This window comes from Anomaloglossus baeobatrachus, chromosome 1 (genome assembly GCF_048569485.1).
Source record: "Anomaloglossus baeobatrachus isolate aAnoBae1 chromosome 1, aAnoBae1.hap1, whole genome shotgun sequence".
Taxonomy (NCBI): Eukaryota; Metazoa; Chordata; class Amphibia; order Anura; family Aromobatidae; genus Anomaloglossus; species Anomaloglossus baeobatrachus.
The window spans coordinates 662776360-662788714 of NC_134353.1; positions in this window are offsets into that span (position 1 = coordinate 662776360).

Genomic DNA, 12355 nt, shown 5'->3' on the forward strand with positions numbered 1-12355 from the left:
CACAAAAAACCCAGAAAAATCCTTCATTTTTTTACAAAAATCCTATTTCTTTAAATTACTAACCCCAAAAACACCCAGGTCCATCATAATCCACACCACGAAATCCCACGATGATCCCGATTCTGCTACATACTGAAGTTGCAGTGCATCGGGCACTTTAGAGAACATGACCACCCGCTGAAGCTTCAGGCAGACATTGATTGAGCCACAAGTGGGAGCGGTGATGTCATTGAGTTTATGTGCGGTCACAGCTAGAGGGTCCCATGGTACCCCACATATGACCACAGGTAAACTCACCTCAGGTGAACTCATTGAACTCAGTGACTTCACCTCAGGTGAACTCATTGAGTTCAATAGGACCTGCAGCTCCTATCAGAAAACCACAGGGGGAATTTGGTGTGTAATTTGAGCACTAAATCTGCATTTCCTAGCAAAAAAGTACAGTTTAGGTGTGGTTATCTGCCAGAAGATGCAGATATGGTAAAGAAATGTCTGCACCAGATTTCTGCATCAAATTTGCATCTCCTGGCAGAAAACTGCACCAAAGCGGCATTAAAACCATGTTTTTTATGCGGGTTTTCTGCCAGGAGATGCAGATTTGGGGCTGGAATTTATACACTAAATTCCTTAACCAAATCTGCATTTCCTGGCAAAAAAATTAATGGAGTATGTTGGACCTGGGTGTTTTGTGGGTTAAAAGATTAGAGAAAGAGGTTGTTTTTTATTTGTTGCTTTGTTAACCTCTTCACACATGGACAGTTTTCTGTTTTTTTTGTTCTCATTTTTTGCTCCCCTTCTAAAAACTGTAACTTTTTTACTTTTTCATCAATCTTGCCATATGAGGGCTTATTTTTTGCAGGATAAGTTGTAGTTAAAACCATTCATGTATTAGATGAGACAATTCGGAGTTGCTTCGAGCTGCTATTTTTAGGCTGGGGGAGGCTCAATAGCCATGGGCCTCCGCAGCTGTTGGCTTTATCTTGGCTGAATATCAAAATTGGGGGATGGGGCAGTTATTGTTTTTTAAAATTAATTACTTTGCTAATTAAAAAATCGACATGGGGTCCATTGTACAGTGGAACCTTGGCTAATGAGAACAATCCGTTCTGGGAGTGTGCTTGTTAACCAAATTACTCATTCAGCAAAGCAAGATTTCCCATAGGAAATCATTGCAATGCAGACAATCCGTTCCACAACTTGTTAAATGTCCCATCCTGGTCCCCTATTGTGCCATTCCACACATGTACAAACACACATAAGCACGCACAAACACGCACAAACACACAAGCACACACACACACATATTATGCTCACCTTACCTTCCGTTCCATAGCCGGCCTGCTGGAACTTGCTGTTCGCCGGTACGGGTTGTGTATCGGGTAACCATCACGATGAGGGAGGAACTTCCGCTGCCAGAGCGCTGACATCAAACGTAGGAGCCGCTTTCCTCTGATTAGCCAGCGTGCTGCCTTTGAGTAGTGGCTGACAGGGGAAGTTCCTGCCTCGTCGCGATGCTTGCCGATACACAGCCTATACCGGCGAACTACAAGACCCAGGAGGCCGGCGATGGAACGGAAGGTACACATATTATGCTCACCTTACCTTCCATTCCATCGCCGGCCTCCTGGATCTTGCAGTTCGCCGCGAGGATTCCTCCCTTGTCGCGATGTACCAGCGAACTACAAGAACCATGAAGGAAAAAATTCTGAATAATCCAGTCCATATTCACCTTTTTCAGACATGGAGAATCCCTATTATGATTAGAAAAACCTACATTGACCTCCATAAAATATAAAACTGCTCAATTATAAACAGACAATAATCTCATTTATAGAATTTTTAGAAAATGTATTTATATAGTTTCAAGGGATACAAAAAAGTGCAACACAAAGTGCAATGTGCATAAAAACATGTACTGAAAGTCAGGGCAGTATACCAGAGAAGGGCAGACTAGGATGGTCACATGAAACTTTACAAATATCAAGAGTATACAATGAATGTATATAGTCAAGGCTCATATGGTATAAACATGATAATCACAGAATCAGAAATATCATAATAAAACCATAAAATCAGCCTAAATAGACATACTTATCCAGGGGCTAATTTCTGGGCAGTTTATAAACATGATAGATTACAAGCATTGTTAAATTCATCACCAGTAATAAATAAAGGTCCAGTCACACTAAACAACTTACCAGCGATCCCAACAACGATAGGGATCGCTGGTAAGTTGCTAGGAGGTTGCTGGTGAGATGTCACACTGCGACGCTCCAGCATCCCACCAGCAACCTGACCTGGCAGGGATCGCTGGAGCGTCGCTACACGAGTTGCTGGTGAGCTCACCAGCAACCAGTGACCATCCCCCAGCGCCGCGTGGAAGATGCTGCGCTTGGTAACTAAGGTAAATATCGGGTAACCAACCCGATATTTACCTTGGTTACCAGCGCACACAGCTACACGTGCAGAGAGCAGGGAGCCGCGCACACTCAGCGCTGGCTCCCTGCTCTCCTAGTTACAGCACACATCGGGTTAATTACCCGATGTGTGCTGCAGCTAAATGTGCACAGAGCAGGGAGCAGCGCACAATGCTTAGCGCTGGCTCCCTGCTCTCCTAGCTACAGCATACATCGGGTTAATTAACCCGATGTGTCCTGCAGCTACATGTGCACAGAGCAGGAGCCGGCACTGACAGTGAGAGCGGCGGACGCTGGTAACAAAGGTAAACATCGGGTAACCAAGGACAGGGCTTCTTGGTTACCCGATGTTTACTGTGGTTACCAGCCTCCGCAGAAGCCGGCTCCTGCTGCCTGCACATTTAGTTGTTGCTGTCTCGCTGTCACACACAGAGATATGTGCTTCACAGCGGGACAGCAACAACTAAAAAATGGCCCAAGACATTCAGCAACAACCAACGACCTCACAGCAGGGGCCGGGTTGTTGCTGGATGTCACACACAGCGACATCACTAGCAACATCGCTGCTACGTTACAAAAGTTGTTCGTTAGCAGCGATGTTGCTAGCAATGTTGCTTAGTGTGACGGGGCCTTTAGGATCAATGCAACAAGAGGTATGGTAGCCCACCAGGATACACTCATTTGTATAGCTACCACAATCATCAGTGATAAGTAAGGGTTAATCCAGGAAAAGGTATAATAGCCCACCAGGATAATAAGTCACATACAGCCTGATACACCGCCCTGCACCTCAGACGCGTTTCGCTTAATCGGTGAGGTGCAGAAGTGACATTCAGGGCTGTTTATATCATAAATGAACATTACTCACCATCCTATTACGGCACGCCCTGGAGATCCGATGCCCACCCTTCACTGTGTCTGGCGTTCAGGAAGCGGGAGTGCGCATGCGTGCATCCGAACACCCATATGATCACCAGACACAGAGGGGAGGAGTGATCAGAGCTCCATGCGCGCACAGAATGGAGCCAAATCCACCATATTTAAACGGGGCATATAGAAGGGCAAGAGCAAATCTAGAATAGCAACATTAATTATAAGTCAGAATAAGACATTATCTGTATGAAACAAATCCACAGCGTGCAAACACTTTAAAGTCCGTTGTTATCCAGATTATGATGTAAATATAATTAATCCATGACCCTCTTCTTGTCCCAGTGTTTCCACCATATATGGATATAAACAGCCATGTCTGAAAAATATATGTTAAAAAAATATATGTTAAGAAAATTTAAAAACAGCACATGGTGAGCAACCATAAGCAGAGCCCCCTCAAAAAATTCCAATGCAGACCGTGAGCCAGACATTTAATCACAATAAGAATGGCTTATAACTGATCATATCATTTAACCCTTTAGGTTTTATTGTGTCTAGGGTTATGATCCATCTAGCTTCCTTCCTATATATAGCATTTTTCAAGTCACCCCTCGCGCACCAAGATAGATCTTATCGATCCCCCTAAATCTGAGTAGGCGCCAATTACAGTCATGCTGCTCCTTAAAATGTTTAGGGATGTTTTTCAATAGCATGATCTCTTCAGGTTTTGTGATTTTGGCCGCATTCCTCACATCCCGGATATGCTCCAGGATGCGAACTCGGAACTCCCGGGTCGTCAGGCCCACATAAATGAGACCACAGGGGCAAGTTGCTTAATAGATGATGCCAGAGGAACGGCAATTAATATGGTGTAAGATCTTATAGGTATTTGCTTGGGACGAATCCCAGAATTCCTCTGCTCGATCCATTTGCGGGCAAGCCCCACAATCCCCACAGGAGCGTGAGCCCCATCGGGGACCTTTACTCATCCCAAATACATTTCCAGTTTTCGGGGCATAGTGACTTTTAACAATCTGATCTTTCAATGTTTTAGATCTCTTAGGTGTCACTGCAGGCCTAGAGGTAAGTATATGGGACAAATCACTATCAGTGAGACGCACAGACCAGTACTTCCTAATGATAGCAGACATTTCCCTCCACTGTGCGTGGTAGGGCGTGATAAAGTGAACCGCATCATCATTTCTTTTTGGGCGGATATTTAACAGAGCATCCCGTGAGGTGTTCCTTGCTTGAATATATCCATCATGTATAGTTTTTTCCTTATAATGCCTCGCTCTAAACCGTCTTTTTAGGTCTTCAGATTGTTGCTCAAAGGATTTATCATCAGAGCACACCCGTCAAGCCCGCAAAAATTGCCCAGTTGGAATAAAGCTAATCACCTTAGTTGGATGCGATGATCTGGCACTCAGAAGTGAGTTCACTGCCATGGTCTTGCGAAAAATATCAGTGCATAGTGTTTCATCCGTCCCCTTTTAAACTCGTACGTCCAGGTATTCAATTTTTGCATCACTGTAAGTATAGGTAAGCTTACTGTTATTTGTGTTAACATTGAGTCGCTGCATAAAGGCGTCCAGCCGATCGATATCCCCTGCCAAATCAAAAAAATGTCATCAATGAAGCGCAGCCACATGTGGACTGCGCCCATCTCAGATGTTGGAAAACGTATGGACCGTTCCTAATGTCCAAGAAAGAGGTTTGCGTATGAGGGCGCACAAGACACCCCCATCGCAACTCCTCTCCCTTGGAGATAGAAACGGTCCTTAAATAGAAAAAAATTATGAAATAAAACAAATCTAAGTAAAAGCAGGAGGAGATAAATCAGCTGGACATCCAAATCAGTGGACCGTAAGAAAAAATCCACGGCAGCAATACCACCTTCATGGGCTATGGACGTATACAGCAACTCAACGTCAGCCGTTATCATAATGATGTTGGTTTCAAATGTGATGCCCTCAAGACGGTTCAGAAACTCCGTAGAGTCCCGAATATACGAGGGAAGGGCAGTAACAAGTGGTTGCAGATAGTAGTCTAGAAACCTAGAGACAGGCTCACATAGACTGCCATTTCCAGACACAATAGGTCTGCCAGGTGGACAATCAATGTTTTTATGCACCTTAAGGCCCCGTCACACTAAGCAACATCGGTAGCAACATCGCTGCTAACGAACAACTTTTGTGACGTAGCAGCGATGTTGCTAGTGATGTTGCTGTGTGTTACATCCAGCAACAACCCGGCCCCTGCTGTGAGGTCGTTGGTTGTTGCTGAATGTCCTGGGCCATTTTTTAGTTGTTGCTGTCCCGCTGTGAAGCACAGATCGCTGTGTGTGACAGCGAGACAGCAACAACTAAATGTGCAGGCAGCAGGAGCCGGCTTCTGCTGACACTGGTAACTAATGTAAACATCGGGTAACCAAGAAGCCCTGTCCTTGGTTACCCGATATTTACCTTCGTTACCAGCCTCCGCCACTCTCACTGTCAGTGCTGGCTCCTGCTCTGTGCACATGTAGCTGCAGCACACATCGGGTAATTAACTCCATGTGTGCTGTAACTAGGAGAGCAGGGAGCCAGCGCTAAGCAGTGTGCGCTGCTCCCTGCTCTCTGCACATGTAGCTACAGCACACATCGGGTAATTAACCCCATGTGTGCTGTAACTAGGAGAGCAGGGAGCCAGCGCTAAGCAGTGTGCGCTACTCCCTGCTCTCTGCATGTGTAGCTGCGTGCACTGGTAACCAAGGTAAATATCGGGTTGGTTACCCGATATTTACCTTAGTTACCAAGCGCAGCATCGCTTCAGTGCGTCGCTGCTGGCTGGGGGCTGGTCACTGGTTGCTGGTGACAGCTCACCAGCAACCCGTATAGCGATGCTCCAGCGATCCCTGCCAGGTCAGGTTGCTGGTGGGATCGCTGGAGCGTCTGACTGTGTGACCTCTCACCAGCAACCTCCTAGCAACTTACCAGCGATCCCTGTCAGGTTGTATCGTTGTTGGGATCGCTGGTAAGTTGTTTAGTGTGACGGTACCTTTAGGCAGGAAATATATAGTCGGGATGACCGGATGTTCAACCAAGAGTCCTTCAAAGACTTGGGTATAATGTTTCTCTCAAAGGCAAGGAATAATAAGTCATACAGTTCACTTTTATATTTTCTTAGTGGGCTCATCTCCAATCTGATGTAACAAGAGGTATCATTAAGCTGGCGAAACGCCTCTGCTTCATATTTGTCACTAGACCAGAGGAGCACATTCCCCCCTTGTCAGCCTGCTTGATTACCATGTCATCCATACTCTTAAGCTCTTTTAATGCTATGGCTCAAATTATCATGAGTGCGCTTACGTGGTAAACGCCTAAACTCTTGCGTGACTAATTTGGTGAACAATTCAATCACAGGGCAGGCCGACAAAGGGGGAAATGTGGTAGATCTCCATGGGCCTCCCCAGCTGTTGGCTTTATCTTGACTGAATATCAACATTGGGGGATGGGGCACTTATTGTTTTTTAAAATTAATTACTTAGCTAATTAAAAAATCGACATGGGGTCCATTGTACAGTGGAACCTTGGTTAACGAGAACAATCCATTCTGGGAGTGTGCTTGTTAATCAAATTACTCATTCAGCAAAACAAGATTTCCCATAGGAAATCATTGCAATGCAGACAATTCGTTCCACAACTTGTTAAATGTCTCATCCTGGTCCCCTATTGTGCCATTCCACACATTTACAAACACACACAAGCACGCACAAACACGCACAAACACACAAGCACGCATGCACACACACATATTATGCTCACCTTACCTTCCATTCCATCACCGGCCTGCTGGAACTTGCTGTTCGCCGGTACGGGTTGTGTATCGGGTAACCATCACGACGAGAGAGGAACTTCCGCTGCCAGAGGGCTGACGTCAAACGTAGGAGCCGCTTTCCTCTGATTAGCCAGCGCGCTGCCTTTGAGTAGCGACTGACAGGGGAAGTTCCTGCCTCATCGCGATGCTTGCCGATACACAGCCTATACCGGTGAACTACAAGACCCAGGAGGCCGGCGATGGAACGAAAGGTACACATATTATGCTCAACTTACCTTCCATTCCATCGGCGGCCTCCTGGATCTTGCAGTTCGCCGGCGAACTACAAGAACTAGTACCGGCGAACTAGTACCGGCGAACTACAAGAACCATGAAGCAGGCAATGGAACTGAAGGTAAGGTGAGCATAATACTGTATGTGTGTGCGTGCGTGTTCATGTTTTTGTCCGTGCTTGTGTGCGTTTGTGTGGACTACAATAGCAGGTTAGGGCGCAGTGGATGTACGGAACCGGAAGTGTGTGCGGTGAGTATTTTGCTCGTACAGCAAAGCTTTCTCGTAAACTGAGTTAACAAATTTACAGCAAGCTTTGCTCGTTCAGCGAAATTCTCGCTAACTGGGTTACTCGTTAAGCGAGGTTCCACTGTATTTTGATATGCAGCCAAGGTAACGAGCATGATTGTCTGCTTTATCTGCAATGTGTATCAATATACAGGGGACCCTACATCATTTTTTTATTCATTTATTTTTACACTCCATTAGGGGACCCAGACAGCCTCTCTGAGGGTAACCAGAGACACCGACACACTGGCAGTCTGACTGCATCCAATAACAGACACTGTCACAGATGATGGGCGGAGGAAGCAATGAATATATATGAGATGTAAAGAGTGGACCCAGAAGTAGTGAGACAGCCATGTGCCCAGATGCTGGTTAGTAATCCCCTCCCTACATTAACCACCTGCCCCCACTCATCATACAGCATCACTATCCTAGCCAAAGTCATAATAAGTAGAGATGAGCGAGCCTCTGAAGGCTCGAGTTTGGTTCGGTTCAAATGGAGGCCCCGTTCGAGTTCGATTCGACGAACCATTCGACGAACCTCTGGAACCCCATTGAAAACAATGGGAGGCAAACACAAACACATAAAAACACATAGAAAACAACTTCAATGGTGTCCAAAAGGTGACAAACAACTCCCAAGACACCACAAACACATGAGAAAGTGACAAGGACATATACTCATGCGAAAACAAAAACAGCTGGACGAGGAAAAAGAGGAGGAGACACAGATATAGGCATGTCATGCCCTTCTAAAATCATGTAAAACATATCAAGGATACTCCAAGCTGAGTCTCCCTTTTTTCCAAAAATTGGGCCCCACAGTCACCACTTCAGTGGCATCACTTGTGCCCCAGTTGCAAACTTGACAGGTAGATTTACATCAAGCACATTGAAAAATACGCCAGCCTTAACTGTCCCCAGGATGACACCGGGGCAGGTAGCAAAGTCTTTGCTGAACCATGACTTGTTCATCTTGGCTCATTTTTAAAAACACCGCAAGGGGACTCCAATCAGAGTCTCCCTTTTATCCAAAAATTGGGCCACACAGACACCACTTCAGTGGCATCAGTTGTCCCCCAGTTGCAAACTTGACAGGTTGATTTGCATCAAGCACATTCCAAAATACGCCAGCTTTTACTCTCCCCAGGATGACACAGGGGTAGAAAAGTCCTTGCGAATCCATGACTTGTTCATCTTGATAAACGTTAGTCTTTCCACATTGTCACTGGAGAGACGCGTGCGCTTATCTGTCAGAACACACCCAGCAGCACTGAAGACACCTTCAGAGACAATGCTGGCTGCGGGACACGACAAGATCTCCAAGGCGTAAGTGGCGAGCTCAGGCCATTTTTCAAGATTTGAAGCCCAAAATGAGCAAGGCTCCAGTTGCAAAGTCATGGCATCGATGTTCATTTGGAGATACTCCTGTATCATCCTCACCAGCCATTGACTATGTGTCAGACTTCTTGTCTCTTGTAGCCTTGCATTGGATGGTCTAAAAAAATTTTGAAACTATTCCATAAAATAGCTGTTACCAGCACCAGATACGGTGTTGCTGGTACGGTTAGACTGATAATGACAAGACAGTCCCATGCTTGGCAAGTTACAACTGGGAGATTCACTCCGTCCACCAGTGTTTGGTGGAAAAGCCGAGCTAAGATTGAGTAACAGCTTCTGGTGATACTCCTGCATACGAGCATCCCTTTCTATGGCTGGAATTATTTCGCCAAATTTGGACTTGTACAGGAGATCTAATAGTGTGGCAAACCAGTAGTCATCATTACTTCTAATTCGGACAATCCGAGGGTCATGGACTAGGTAGTGCAGCAAGAGAGCACTCATGTGTCTTGCGCATCCATGCGGACCAAGTTCTCGCTCTGTTTGTGGTGGTGAGGTGATAACCGTGCTTTCTTCCTCTGACATCTCCCCCCAACCTCGTTCAACCGAAATTTGACCAAGGTCTACCTCATCTACTGAATCTTCCATGCCCATCGAGAGTTCGTCCTCCATTTCTTCCTGATCTCCTGCACCTTCCTCAACATTTTGGCTGCTACCATGCATCCTTGTTAATCCCTCTCCTCCACCGTCCCATGCCTGCTGCCTTGGTGATGCTGAACGTCTGGACCTTGTAGATGTTGGTATCCCTTGCGCATATGAATCCTCCTGTACTTCCTCCCCTTCCTCTTGTCCCACCCCCTGACAGCGATAGTGTTTAGCGTGTGCTCCAGCATGTAAATGACTGGAATTGTCATGCTGATAATGGCATTGTCACCCACTGCCCCTGATGAAGCTAACATAGCGACACGCGTTGGGCCAGGTCCTCCACCGTCATTTTCAGATAGGGAATCACCATGATAGGGATTTTCTGCCTATGAGGCATTGCAGTTGCTGTTTTGACTATTTGGTCACAATGCTGCTTGTAAGATAGAATGTCTGTCTCAACGTATACCTATTTATAAGATGGTTATATTTCTGATTCATTATCTATATTGTTATACATTTTGAACTATCTATGGTGATTCTGGTACAATATTTACTATCTTTGAGAGGATTTATTTTGGATTGGGTCTCATTACTATTGTCTTTGGTGTTTTTTTAATATGTCTGCACTGTGTTGTATTTTGTATGTGTGTTTTTAAACTTTTTAGATACACAAATAAAAATCATATTATATTATACTAATTCTGGAGTGAGTGCCTTTTGGTCAAGCACTTTTCTTGTGATTGATATAGTTGGTTTTGCTTGACAGGTGCACCCCCCTATTCCTGATAAATTTACCGTATAAACTATGGCTGTGCACTTCTAATTGTTTTTTTCTGATAATGGCATTGTCAGCGCTAAACATATTCGTCGCCATGTCGAAACTGTGCAGAAGGGTGCATAGGTCCTTGATCTGAGACCACTCCAGCAGTGTGATCTGCCCCACCTCTGCATCTCGTTGGCACAGGCTATATGTCATAACGTATTGCACCAGTGCTCGGCGGTGCTCCCACAGTCGCTGCAACATGTGGAGAGTCGAATTCCAGCATGTCGGCACATCGCATTTCAGGCAATGAACCAGCAGGCCGAAAGACTTCTGAAGTGATGCAAGTCGGTCAGCTGCGCCGGTTGAACGGAGGAAGTAAGCAGAGAGTGATCGTGCCATGTGCAGAAGCCCATCTAGGCCGGGATAGTGGGTTAAAAATTGCTGGACAACAAGGTTCAACACGTGAGCCATACAAGCCACGTGTGTCACCTTGCCCCGGCGTAGGGCTGCACCCAGGTTTGCAGCATTGTCGCACACGGCCTTCCCTGGCTGCAGGTTGAGTGGAGAGAACCATTTAGTAAACTCGCTCGCAAGAGCTGACCACAACTCATCCGCTGTGTGACTCTTATGTCCAAGACATTTCAAGGTAAAGACTGCCTGATGCCGTTGAGCTCTGCTGTCAACATAGTAGATTTGATGTTCCTTATGCCTGTTTTGTCCTGAGGAAGGGAGCAGAGACTCCTGAAACGCGTAGACCTGGAATAAAGTGACATTTATCTCACAACGTTCATCAGTGGTCATTGGCGCGGTATGAAAAGCCCGTCTCTATTTTCTCTCTGTGAATAGTTAAGTAGTCATTCCAATCAGGTATCTGAGTCTCATCGTCATCAGTATGTTCCTCATTGTCTCCACCAAGAGGTGTTGCAGTTTGTGAATGAGGGTCTACATTATGCTCAGGAACTTGGTCATCAGGGCCTGAATCAGACTCACAAAGCTTCTGGGCATCAATGCAGATCATTTCCTGGTCTGTACTCACTGTAGCTTGGGAGAAGACCTCTGATCCCAGCCTATAGTGTGACTGAACAGCTCTGCAGACTCAGCCATCTCTGTTACACCATACTCTGCAGGTCGGGTGGATACTTGAGAGCTGGGAGAAAGCAAGTGCGATTGGGGTGACAACTTAGAGGACTGTTGTTTTTTGGATGTTGAAGTTGAGGTGGAGGAGAGGACACTTGTTGGAGCACTTGCGATCCATTCAAGCATGTTCTTTTTTTGTGCATCATCTAGCTTTGTTACAGTTGTTTGGTTCCGTAAAAAAGGGAGCACATCCGATTGTCCACGGAAAGTAGTAGACATTTTTCTTTTGCTGGAAGATGGCCTTTCTTCAGCAGATGTTAATGTAGCTTTCCCACCCACCCCACGGACACAAACTTTTTTACCTTTTCCAACACGCCTGTTCCCCTTTCCACCAGCATCTGTCCTTTTGCCACTCATTCTGTTAGCAACAAGATTGGACACTTAATATGTGGTAACAAAAATGGAGAGGTGGTGTAGATTGCAGAGATGGTCTAGCTTTATTGACAGCTGAAGAACTAACACTGACTATCCCAGTCAATTTTAGTATGCCCCTAACAGTGGCAGCACAGTTTGCAATTAGAATTGCGTAGCAAAAATGGACAGGTGTGTAGCATGCACAGATGCTGTACCGTGATTGGCAGTAAAGGAACACTAAGGTAGTATCCCAGACAATTTTAGTATGCCCCTGTGAGGAAAGAGTTAACCTTTTTTACTGACTTAGAAAATAATAGAAATTCATTTTCTCTGGCAAGACCAAACCAGACTTATTTGCGTAATAAACTGTGAGACCAACCTCAAGGACGCAGAATGTTTTGACTTAGAAACAACTGAAAAACATCTTGTTATGGGAAGAAGAACGTTA